General features: G+C 33.8%; 1 long non-coding RNA gene and 1 pseudogene across 2 annotated transcripts; both read left to right on the top strand.

The window, feature by feature from the left end:
• The first annotated feature begins 3,937 nt into the window (after positions 1–3,937).
• LOC147286711 (uncharacterized) lies at positions 3,938–4,775 on the top strand. Its single transcript, XR_015121809.1, has 2 exons — positions 3,938–4,139; positions 4,534–4,775. It is a non-coding gene; the product is annotated as an uncharacterized LOC147286711 (long non-coding RNA).
• A 120-nt stretch (positions 4,776–4,895) lies between these two features.
• LOC147286710 (transcription factor TCP4 pseudogene) lies at positions 4,896–6,846 on the top strand (annotated as a pseudogene). Its single transcript, XR_015121808.1, has 2 exons — positions 4,896–6,153; positions 6,574–6,846. The product of XR_015121808.1 is annotated as a transcription factor TCP4 pseudogene (transcript).
• The last annotated feature ends 6,438 nt before the right edge of the window (positions 6,847–13,284 follow it).

Raw genomic sequence — 13,284 nt, 5'->3', positions numbered from 1 at the left:
TCGAAAACCATTAAATTATCAAACGGCTATATATAAAATGCTTAGTGTCCAAATAATGTAGTTGTAGACTACAACTTGTAGACGACATTTAGCAATTGGCATGCTGATTTCTCAGCCTCCCAAACATAACAGGCATATATGTGACATATACAGCAGCTTATAGTATTGTGGTAGGCATCTATTGACGCAGGTGTTAAGGTTAAATATATATTATGGGCTAGCTCATTTTGAATTGTTTAAGTTTTAGGGATTAATGGTTGTCTAATATGATATTAGCCAAGACGAATTTAGATTTAGATATAATTAAGGGTAGGTTGGGGGTTAGATTTAGGGGTGGGCTGGGGTTTAAATCTTCCATGGGTAAAAGCTAAAAAGTAAAAAGTTTGTATGGGTTGCAGCCTATGCAACCCACAATGTAGATTCGTCATTGATCATAACTTTACTAGCTTGCAGGAGGTCTAAGCATGAAAATATTTAATTTTCATTTATCACTTTTTTGTTGGTTTTAAAAATGTAGGATAAAGTTATACCTATATGTCATTGTCTTTCCTTCTACAAGACAAGGAGGACAAGGACAAGACTGCACGTGAATCAAGATATTAGCTTAATATATGTTATTATTGACTGATTTTTTAATAAGTTAAGTTTTTGAGATTTAATAGTTGCCTTATAATACACCCCCACCCCACCCCATACATTGAAAGGTTCAATCTTAAAGTGTTACGAGTCCATCACTCATTTATCCACCCACACTCCATATATCCAAGGACGGAGCCACAAGAGGTCTAAGGGGGACACGTTTCACCGCTCTCATGTTTTTCTTATACATTTTACATATATATAACTCAAATCTTTGGATAGAGAAAATAATTTTGGAGATTTCTTAATGATATATTGCTAATTAGATTAAGATTTTAAATTTTATTTTTGTCTAAATAGATAAGTTAATAACTACACTGTTTGAGGTGCCCCTCCTCCTTGCTCAATTTTCTGGCTCGGTCGTGCATATATATCCACCCACCACTCCGACATAAAAGAAGGACCGCAGCTTATATATTGTGGCTTGACTTTTATAGTTGTGGTATAAAATCAATTGTACATCCAATCGTCTTTTTCTTTGTTTCTTTTCTTAATTTACAATTCATGACACATTTTGCTTTCATGATTTCTGTTGCCTTATCCAACCTTTTGTCTCAATATGCTTGCATCACTTTATGCATATGATTCTAGGCTTATATTCTTGAATGCATATATACACTGCTGAAAAGACTTGTAGCTAGCACAGGTATCATCACTTTTTCAACTTGTATGAAAAGAAAACAAAGAATTAATTAATTAATACAATTTCATTCTCATACCCAAACCCACTTTTTTATTTTCTCCATTACTCACTTGCCATTGGAAGATAATAATGCCTGCATATTTATAGAATAAAAAGCGTTTAATTTATATAAGAAAGTTCATTAATTTCCACGTGTTAGAACCAAATGACATGGGCGGTCGATCGATCCTTTTCGAGACAAACATATAGTGTGTTTGAGAAAAAGGAATTAATGTAGGCCAGATGATTCTCAATGCATCTAACTGTTGTTCATATAGCCTTTTACATCAATATATATATTATTCCCAAGTCACCTTGCTGCTGCTTCTTTAGAGGCAAAGCTCCACTGGGTTCTGTGGACAGAGTAAAGGCTAAAACCCTACCCATAATGTCACGCTCCTATATAAATATGCTAACCATATGCTCTTTCTCGTTCTTGTATATCACCTTAATGATAGGCATATTCTTGGCTCACACTCGAACCCAAGATAAATATACTTGAAAGTTGCAGCATTTACAATTAAACTATATATCTATATGACTATCAAATAGCATTTTATTTTTTATATATGAGATTTAAAAATAAATGGTTCGAATTATGAAATTATATCAGGTTGTAGGTCTAAAAAGGTAATTAGTTTATTATTAACCTATTAACCATTTAACATTTGAGCACTCATATATACTATATAAATTCATCGATCCCCTTATAGATGTATATTTCTTTCGGCATATATGGTTGTTTTTTTTTTTTTTGTTTATTATGTTTTTCTTTTGCTGAATATTACTTTCATATATAGCTTGTGTTAATCAAAATGATGCAAGTTTGATTTGTTATCTTCAAGGACAAGCACAACTATATTCAAAACCTTATACTAAAATATATTGATTACATATGTGTTTTAGATAAAGTAAATTACTCAAAAGTACATTTTACATCCCTTAATGATAAACAAACTCACCTAAAAAGTTGTAATGATAAATAGGTCCACTTTGTACAAATAAAGTCCACTATACTAGTATACTCTATACCTTATAGTTTATACTAGTATACTCTATACCATATGCCATATACCTTATAACTATATAGAATAGTTTAGTATATATACCCTAATTGGCTAAAACCCTCTACTAGTATAGTTTATACTTTATAGTATATACAAATTATGAATTATAGACTAAACCTATAAATTATAAAACATATAAAGTTATAAACTATATAACATTATAAACTATATAAAGTTATAAACTATATAACATTTTAAACTATATAAAGTAAATAAAGTTATAAACTATATACAATATAAAATATAAAATATAAATTATAAACTATAAAATATATTAACTATAAATTATAAACTAGAATTAATATATATAAACTATAATAGGGGGTTTGGTTTACTCTATAATATATAGGTATTAAAACCATATATAAACCAATTAATATATATTATGAGTGGTAGTTCGGTTAAAACCGAAAAATTCAATATTGAAAATAAAAACCGAACTGCTCATCATCGATTTGGTTCAGTTTGTTAACCGCAAAAAAAAAAAAAAAAAAAAAAAAAAAAACCCAACTGATCCAGTCAATTTGGTTTAGTTCGAAACTCAGCTTTTCGATATTTTTGCACATCCCTAATGCTGAGTATGGGTAATGAGGGAGGAAATATCACATCAAATTAAGCATGTCCAAGTGACGATTTTTCCAAGATAATATTTGCAGCGGATCCCAAATTTGTATCTTAAATTTGGATCACAAATGATATGCCGATATATTATTAATTCTATATGGTCCACTTCAAGACTCATTTATCTAACAATAAATAAACACTAACATGTATAATGACACATTATTTGAGGTTCAATTTTGGATCCCTTACACTGCTATTTGCAGCCCACATATTCACATTTGAGTAATTCTTATTAAAATTATCAAAGTTTACCCCTTCTTTAAAATTGCAGTTTTATAACAAATGTTAAGAATAGCAGCAAATAGGATCTCTGACCAAGAAAAATGAGTTTGACACTCTAAAACAACTTTATGCATTCCTCCAATGTTAAATTAAAAAGTAAAAAATATAAATGGATAAACATGACACGACAAGTTAATGAATGAGTTTAAATACATATTTAAACATGATAAGTTAACATGTTGATTGATTTACTAGCTATACGTTCAAACTACACAAATATGAGATGACATGAACATGCTTAAATATAAGATATATAAGTGTACTTGACACTAACTTATCTTAAAAATATTATTGTGTCACGGTCACGCTCAAACAGAATGTGGGAGTAAAAAAAAAAAAAGACAAAAGGGTGGTGAGAAAGTATAGTTGAAGGAAGCACGTTTGTCGTTTATTTTTAGCAAAACAATACATATCTGTATAGTAGAACGATAAAAAATACAAGTAGTAAAGGAACCCGAAAAGCTGTTAGATGTCATTATCAATGCCTTGAAAAGGAGTGTGTGGAAGAGGTGGCCATCGAGAGTCACCTCTCTATCAACTATGACTAATCATAGCTAATTACCCAAAATTCTTATAATAACAAGTACTTAAAAAGTTACTCCTAGACAGTATGAGAGAGAGAGACAGAGAGAGAGAGAGAGAGAGAGAGAGAGTTGGAACTTAGGACTAGAAGAGTTGGGTTGGAGTTAGACATTGACTTGATGAGTTTTGTGTGTAACCTGGTTTGTTATATATGGGGTTTGTTTGTGGGGCTGAGATGACCAAAGATTTTTAATCTCCTCTCTGACCAAAATCTGCCACTCTTTGCAGATGCATCAACAGCTCTCATAGAGTCATAGCCCAAGGTAGCAATTTTCTTTCACATTCTCTCTTCACCCTCATCTCCAAAAATCTCTACCTCCCTTCCATAAGTCATCTGCAAAATTTTCTTTTTATCTTTCCAAGGTTCTGCTGTGAGTCTCTTCAATTCCCTTTTTTCTTGGTGCATACCAGTTTAATTATCAATTGCTACTTCAATTTTCCATTTTTCATTTGTTTTCTTTAATATTCTATTAGTTTTGTGCCCACATAGAAAAACCCACCAATCTAGTCTGCATACTATGTGTTATGTCCTCTTGCTCTTTATGGAGATAGCTATGGACCAATAAGTTTATCCATAAATTTGTAGAAACACAACTGGGATCAAATTTCTGGGTCTATTTGTCTATGATTTTTATGGTGGGTTCTGGATTTTTGTAGAGTTATTGGGGTTTGGAATCTGGAGATTGCAATGGAAGACTTTTTGGGATTAGCAGCAGCAGCTGTAGCAGCAGGAGTCTCAGGTTTCAGGGCTGTGTGACAGTTTGCAGATGAAGAGCTACAGCCAACAACAACAACAGCAGCAGCAGCAGTAAAAGCAAAAGCAAAAGCAGAGAAAAAACCACCTCCACAAATCAATCATTTTTGGAGGCCAAAATCAGTAACCAAAAAAAAAAAAAAGATCAGGAATCTGGATTTCCAAAAGAATCATCTGTATCCACTGAGACCTATCCACCAAATTAAAGACCCAACACCACAAGAATCACAAGAACAAAATCTAGAAACATATCCCCATTTTGAACAACATCATCATCATCAATATCTACAACTTGTCCAAAACCAGAATCAACCACTTGGGGAGCCCAAAAATTCCCACCAAGCAAAAGCACAAGCACCACCCAACAACAACCAACAAAACATAGAAGAATATGCAAAGCAGAGAGACAGAAGAACAATGGGAATGAAGAGTGCTGGAGGAGGAGAGATCATACAAGTCCAAGGAGGTCACATTGTCCGGTCCACCGGGAGAAAAGATCGGCACAGCAAGGTGTACACCGCCAAAGGGCCAAGAGACCGCCGGGTCCGGTTGTCAGCCCACACTGCAATCCAATTCTATGATGTTCAAGACCGACTCGGCTACGACCGGCCCAGCAAGGCTGTCGACTGGCTCATCAAGAAGGCGAAATCCGCCATTGACAAGCTCGCCGAGCTCCCACCTTGGCACCCAATTGCTAGTACTAATGCAGAAACTGAACCAAATGGAGCTGCAGCAGGTACTAGTGAAATGGTGATTGCAGCAGCAGATGAATCAGAGTCATCTGGGTACAACTTTCAGTTCCAGAGGCAAATGGGTGGTGAGAACCACCACCCAGATCATGATTCGAACTTCAACATTCCTCAGTCTCTCGACTCAGACAGCATAGCTGACACCATGAAGTCTTTCTTCCCCACAAGCTCAGCCACCAATTCGTCCATCAATTTCCCAAGCTACCCATCTGACTTAATTTCAAGAACCACAAACTTGAACCCCAACCAAGACCTGGGCCTCTCTCTCCACTCTTTCCAAGACCAAGGCCTAATTCACCACTCCCAGCAATCACAAGAACACACCCAGCACAGCAACGATCAGATTCAGACCCTTTTCGCGGGCACCACAGTGGGGTTTGACAGCAGTTATCAGAGAATGATGGCATGGGGCAATGAAAACAGAGGAGGTGGTGGTGATGGTGGGTTTGTGTTCAACTCACAGTCACAGACATTGCCACAGCAACAAGCATTTTCTCAGAGGGGTACCCTTCAGTCCAGTTTTGCACCATCGGTTCGGGCTTGGAATGATCATTTGCAGATGGCTGCGCAGAGGACACAGCAACCAGTTCACCACTCTTCCATCTTTGGCACCCGGTTCTCCTCCGATGGCCTGCCGGTGTTCTGCATTCCGACGCGGATTCAGGGCGATGAGGCCGCCGAGAATGGTGTCGTTTCTGATAGACCATCATCAAATTCCTCTCCCAATTCCACCCACCATTGATTGAGCAAGAGCTGTGACATCTTCATCATCCAGTAAGTAGTACCCTTAATTTGTTCTTCAACTTTTAATGGAAAAATTGCAAATTGATGTCAGTTTGATATACATTGTCTATTCATTCTCTAACAGCTAGTTTGATATATATTGTCAGTCCATTCTTTAGCAGCTTATTCTTTTAGAGTATGATTGTTAAACATAATATTAGAGTTTTGATTTCAGGAGAGTCTGTTCAAAGATTAAATTTTTGGGTCGAATAGTTGTCTAACAGTTTCTGTTTTTAAGTTACAAAGAGATAATGAATTAATGACAGCATTAGTTCCTAGGCTTGCAACCAAAATTTTTGTATAGCAAAAATGGAAACCATTATTCATTGAAACAGACACTAGTAAGCTTTATTTTCCAAGGAGCAACAGTTTTTTGTTTTTATTTTTATTTTTTTGGTGTGGATTTTGTAGATTCTACCAACTGGGTATCAAATTGGGGACAAGAAAGGAAGATTCAGTCCAATTGAATAGTCTACTGAGGGAAGAAAAGTATCTAGTTTGGATTTCAAACATTCTTTTCCATTAATTTTGGTGTTTCTACACATTTAATTCGATTCCTGGGTTATTTTTATATTTGATGGGACTTTATTGTTTATTGAAGTGGGGCTTCTGTTGTCTCAACTTTGTCTTCTATTTGTTTTTGATTGCTACTTAATGTGAAACATATAACCCGGATTTTGCTCTTATGGTTATTGCTTGGATTTGAAAAGAGTTTAACTATAACTGCTTGTGATACACATATTTCCATTTTCTTTAATTTGGTTGAACAAGCATATGTGTAACAGCAAAGTTGATTCATTGCATTCTTGGTAATACCCACATAAAGAAAAATACAAGTTGGTCAATGGTTTGGTTCAGCCTCACCTGTTGTGGAAACTGGAATTAAAGAAGCTTCCACAACCAATGTACATGGAGTATTGTGTTTGGTCTCTGTATTACAGAACAGTTCATCCCTCAACCTATTTTCCTCTACGCTTGGTAGTTTGTAAGTCTTACATTCATCTGAAGTTCAAACCTTTGGGCCTAGGCTTGTAGTAGTGTAGTTTGTTTGTTTTTCTTGGGCTTGGCCCCCAGAGCACCGAAAAAAAAAAGTTCAAACCTTTGTACTATTTATTGAAAAATGTTTGGCTCCCTACATGTAAAGAGTCCTTTTTGTATAAGCCAATTGCAATTTGATATGTACCCAAATTTTTTCTCTAGGTGGTATATATCTGATAAAAAAATATAGTGCATCATAAGTTAATACATGTTAAATTGTAATTGGTTTATAAAGAAGAATGACTCCTTAATTGTTTTTATTTATTAGCATTGTAAGTGATCAGCACAAATGTCTAAATTCCAAAAACTTACTGGTTAGTGTTTTATAATTGGTTAGTGTTTTATAAGCATTTCAGAGTGAGTAGAAATGTCCAAACAACTAAAATACCTCTCTTAGAATATGGTAAGTGCCTTATTGAAGTACTAATAATAGGTAAGTCCTAACCATTAGAGTGGCAGCTCAAATTGAAATCGGAGTATTATGCATTGAATTTAAATTAAGGGTGTGTGAATAAAAAAAAAATTTATAACACTTTTTGAATGTGTATGAAATTACATTTATGAATTCATAACCCTTGAATTTAAAATATATGGGCTAGAAGCCTAGAATTGAAACAAAAAAAATTAAGTATAGCAATTCGTAAAAATAGTTTCTTTTAGGGGTGGACACGGTTCGGTTCAGCCTGGTTCTCCCATGAAACTGTGCGCAGTGCCAAAGTGGCCTCACCGGTTTGATTCGGTTCTAAAAACTGGAGAGGAGGAAGGAAAACCAAACCAAACCAAACCACACATTTTCAGTTCTAGTCCGGTTCTCAAATCCGATTTTGAGAAAGAAGGAGCATCTGCGACTTTGGTGGTGGAGACAGCTGCGATGAAAAGCCGCCAAACCTCCCAAACTCGAAACGCTGCGCACGGTTGTCCAATGGGCAATGCAAAGGCACCACTTAACTCAGTGTGACGAAGGGGAAAAAACCCAAGTGGTCTGGCCTCCCAACTTCGCTGTGAAAGGTGAATCGCCGACGAAGGGCTCAATCGGGGGTTTGGGACTAGGTTTCGAGTTCTGGGCTATTTTTGGGTGATCGGAAGCCATGGGGAGGAAGAAAAGGGAGAGGCGAAGCCAAAGCCACCAAAATCGCCAGCTTTGGTCGCCGAACGGTGGTGCACGCGCAGGAGACATATGGGAGAGAGAGAGAGAGAGAGAGAGAGAGAGAGAGAGAGAGAGAGAGTGAAGGAGAGAGAAAAGATCTGGGAGAGAGAAAAAAAAAGTGAGAAATGAGAGGGAAAAGAGAGTCAAGGGGGGGGGGGGGAAGGGGTGGGTGGGCACGAAAAAAGAAAAGAAAAAAAAAAGGAATAAAAAGGTTTGGGGTTTGGGCAATTGGGGTTTTATTTGGTAGTTTTAATTTATATAATACATTTCTATATAAACAAATAATTAAAAATATCCTAAACCCTAATATAAACTATAGTATAAGACTATAATACTATAATACTAAACCCTAATATAAGACTATAGTACTATATGTTATATGTTATATACTTATATATGTTACATATATAAACTATAGTATTATAAACTATATAGTATATACTATCAAATATATAAACTATAGTCTTATAGTATTATAAACTATATACTATAAATTATATAAACTATATACTATCAAATATATAAATTATAGTCTTATAGTACTATAAACTATATACTATAAATTATATAAACTATAGTCTTATAGTATTATAAAGAGAAAATTACAAATTTGGTTCACTTATTTTATATCTATTTCAATTTTGATCTACGATTTTTTTTAAGTTATGATTTTAAATCTGTTTGGTTGTGTTTTATTCAATTATAATTGAAGTATAAGTTATATTTCATTATTTCTTAGTCATAGGAACCAATTTGGAGTAAAAATCAAAGAGAATTGAAGTTTGGTAAAGTTTGAAAATTTTATAGGAAAAATTAGTAGTTTCGGGTACCCTACTTTGGGGCCAATTATCTTGAGTTTTAGAACTTCGATTTGAATGATCTTTATATGGTTGTAAAGAGGAGATGCATAACTTTAAAACAAGTATATGTTTGTTGAATTTGGTTGAAATTTGATAGGGTAAAAGGTGGAACAAATTTAAGAAAACAAATCTGAACCTTTATTGAACAAGTGGAACAATTAGTGGACAAAAAAAAAAAAAAGATCGTTGACCAAAATTGGACTAGGTATAAAATAAGTGGGCCAATTCTATAATTTCCTTTATTATAAACTATATACTATCAGATATATAAATTATAAATTATAAACTATAAATTATAAGCTATAATAAACATATACAAACATATAAAAACTATAGATAATTAGGTTTAGGTCTTTTAGAAAAACATTTTTTAGATGAAGAGCGAGTGTATTTTAAAATTTATAAGAAAATTCTTTTAATTCATAATAATTTATAAGAAAATCATTTTAATTCATAATAAAGTCATTTTAATTTATAATAAAATTCTTTTAATTCATAATAAATTTATTTCCCGATTTGAAGGGTATTTCCCCCTATTTGAAAGATATTTCCCTTCATAGGGTATAGAGTGGGCTTTATAGAAGCTGCATGTTAGGTTTTAACTCCAAGATTTTAGGCAAAGCTCAAAATCTCGGAGTTAAAACCTAACATAAAGTCGTCAAAGAAAAAAAATAAAAGGACTTAATTAAAAAGTCTAAATCACTACCGGTCTTAGTTTAGGAAAGGCTCATAAAATGGACTGAACTCTAAGTCTCTCTAAAAACTATAATAGGGGGTTTGGTTTTTTGTTTACTCTATAATAGGAATTAAAACTAGATATAATTATGCTTAAATTCTTTAGAAAAACAATTTTTAAATGGAGACTAGAGGTGTTTTAAAATTTATAAGAAAATCTTTTTAATTCATAATAAAGTCATTTTAATTTATAAGAAAATTCTTTAATTCATAATAAAGTCATTTTAATTTATAAGAAAATCATTTTAATTCATAATAAAATCTTTTCCCGATTTGAAGGGTATTTCCCCTCCTAGGGTGTAGAGTGGGCTTTGTAAAGGCTGTATCCCGGAGTTAAAACTTAACATAAAGCCTTTAAAGAAGAAAAATAAAAGAACTTGATTAAAAACCCTAAATTACTACCGGTTTTAGTCTAAGAAAGACTCATAAAATGGACTGGACTCTAAATCTCCCTTAAAACTATATATAAACCAATTAATATATATAATAATATATTTTTAATTGTTCAGTCCTGTCTAGTTCGGCTTTTTTACATTGTATTGACTTTTTTGGTTAACTTGGTTGTTTTCGATTTTTTGCCATCAATTTGGTTCGGTGTTCATGATTGGCATAGGTGTTCATGATTTTTATGCCTATCCCTAGTTTCTTTGGATATTTTTGTTTTACTCATGGGCTGCTTTTTGGGCCTGTACGTGTTGCTTTTTCTATCTTGTAAGCTTCGGGCTTTTGATTAATAAATCTTCCAATTATCAAGATGATATATTATATGGTAACTTGAGATGAGTTAAATAGTTTTATTTTTAAAAAAATATATAAACCAATTAGCTTGTAATTTAGTAGAATTTCTCTCCATAGGAGAGATCCTAAATTTTAACTCCCTCTCCCAATATTGAAAAAAATATATATATATAATTTGCAGTAAAAAATTAGTATCAAATAAATTCAAAATTGTTTACTGAAAAAAAAAAAAAAAAAAAAGGTACTGCTGGCGATGATTTTCATTTGGATTAAGCTAGTTCGAACTTCGAACTTTAGGGCTGAATTGATTCGAATGGATTTTTGGGCCCAACCTTGAAATATGATATTGGGCCCAATTTGGCACTCCAATACATCAACCCAATTTGGCTAACACATTTTAAGGTCAAAATTCAAGTCCAAACTTGACCTGCATCAAGAGTTCCATTATTCCATTTTTAAATTAACCCAAAATCAGCCTGATTTTAACCCAAACTCGATCAAAACTCAAAGTCAAAACTCAACAGCTACCGAGTCAGTGTTACCTCATCAGTGTTAAATCATAAATCATAAATCAGTGTTAAATCATCAGCATAGACATTAAACTACGGTATTTAGTTGCCTCCTTAATCGAAAACCAAATCCAGAGACCAGTTTGGAGCACTTTATCAAAGAAATTAGAAGCATAGAACAATATTGCCGTGATTGCTATGACCAAAAGTTTGATCTTAATAGTGATAACTTATGGAACATATTTCACAACAGAATACTGACAACATTATATAGTGTAATGATCAAAGCGTAATCTGTTCATAAGCAGACAAAGATAGGGCTGATTAAGATTTATCCACTATGTAAATCAAGAGCTACTATATTTTCAAATCTAGATTGCTGAAAATAATAATCACTTCAGCCAGAGTCCACAACAGATAATGCCTTCACTTCCATCCATTAACTGTGAACTCTTAGAAATAATCTCTTAATATACTACGTGATCACATATCGCTTACACAATGGTCACAACTTATAACCATTGTGTAGGCAAAAGCAAAAAAATATACCCTATCCAAAACCAATAGATTGCATGCATTCATATAACACTATTTTAAAAACTGTTGTGTGTTAAAATACACAACATTTTTTTTAAATAGCATTGTGTAGGTAGCATCGTCTATTCATATTATTCTAGTAGTTAAACATGCATTTGATATATAGAATATCCATATACAGAGTTAATTAATGATGACACAATTTTTGAATTTAGTCCTTTTTGTTTTGGTGGATCTTGCTTCTTTGCCTTTAGGTTGTGTTGTTGCATGTCTGTCACAAGATCATGTGCATTAAAGTAATCCAATGGCCTAAGATATGCCACATCACCTCTCTTTCAACATTAAAAAAAACTAAAGAATAATAAATAAATAAAATAAAATAAAACTCAACCTAAAGGCATGCAACACACACCCTCTAAAGGCAGAGGAGCAAAATTCGTTCAAGGCATCCTGCCTTTAGAGGGTGTGTTGTTGCATGTCTTTCATAAAATGATGTGCATTAAAACAATCTAATTGTCTAAGATATGCCACATCATCTCTCTTTCAATAAAATTAGAAAAATAAAGAAAACCAACCCCCACCCTCATCCATTGCAGGCTTGCAACACCCCAGCCCCAGCCCCAGCCCCTCCATTCTTTCCAGCAGCCTCCTCAGACATCGATCTGCCGCCTCCTATTTTTCTCCTCACCTGAATGAGCTCTTCGAGAACTTCTTCTCGGATGCGCTCATCCCCACCCACTCGCTCTAGTTTGTTGTCGTTGTTCCTAAGTTGAAAATCAGATTCACCACGACGGCAATCTGAAGTTGTAGAAAGAAAAAGAAATAAGTAGGAAGAAAAAGAAATAAATAGAAAGAAAGAGAAATAGACTGCGTGAGAGAGAAATAGTAAGGAGGTGGTCGCCAGAAAAAGGAGAGGAGTTGGTCGCCAGAAAGAGGGGAGGAGTCAGGGGTGGGGATGGGGGTTGGGTTTTATTTTATTTATTTATTATATTTTAGTTTTTTTTAATGTTGAAAGAGAGGTGATGTGGCATATCTTAGACCATTGGAGTACTTTAATGCACATGATTTTATGAAAGGCATGCAACATCCTCTAAAGGCGAATAATGCTATATTTACCACATGCTTATACCATATTTTTATACCATCTTACATGTCATTATTTTACTGGACAAAGTTTTTCTTTTTCTTTTTGGATTTTTGTTTTTATTTTTTAGTGTCCAATGCATGAATGCCATGTAAGTTGCCACATAAGGTAATATGAAATTATGGTATAAAAATGTGGGATGTCTAGCACTACTGTCTAAAGGCAGAGAAGCAAGATCCTGTTTTGGCCATTACACTTTATCAATCCTTTATCCTTAATTAATTATTCTTTACGCACTTTCGGTCTACACCAATATTTAAAGAGGAGTTTAATTTGATGCCCAAGGTTTTGCTGAGGAGTTTAATATATGTTATGATGGTCAGGCACAAATCAGGTGCTCTTGAGATTTCTTATTTCATTGAATCAAGCCCACGGATCCTCAAAACAAAACAAGTTTCTAATATTTGTGCACAA

Source organism: Dryas octopetala, chromosome 4 (genome assembly GCF_963921425.1).
Source record: "Dryas octopetala chromosome 4, drDryOcto1.1, whole genome shotgun sequence".
Lineage (NCBI taxonomy): Eukaryota > Viridiplantae > Streptophyta > Magnoliopsida > Rosales > Rosaceae > Dryas > Dryas octopetala.
This window is presented reverse-complemented; position numbering and strand designations above follow the sequence as displayed.